We start from the raw sequence: 254 nt of genomic DNA, 5'->3' as shown, positions 1-254 counted from the left end.
AAGGAAAGACTGGACGTGGCACTTGGTCTAGTTGACATGACGATGTTCGGTCATAGGTTGGACTCGATGATCTCGAGAGAGGTTTTTCCCAACCTAATTTATTCCGCGATCCTATGATTCTGTGAGCTCACAGCGCCACCTCCGTGAGGGGAAGGCGGACCCACGGGGCATGTCTCTCCCCTCAGAGGCGGCTGCGGGTCCCGGCGGCGCCTCCCCGCGCACCACGAGATGGCGCCGCGGGGCCGGGGAGCGGC

The sequence above is a fragment of the Pseudopipra pipra genome, chromosome 2 (genome assembly GCF_036250125.1).
Source record: "Pseudopipra pipra isolate bDixPip1 chromosome 2, bDixPip1.hap1, whole genome shotgun sequence".
Lineage (NCBI taxonomy): Eukaryota > Metazoa > Chordata > Aves > Passeriformes > Pipridae > Pseudopipra > Pseudopipra pipra.
The sequence above is the reverse complement of the archived record's forward strand: the minus strand, read 5'-3'. Positions refer to the sequence as shown.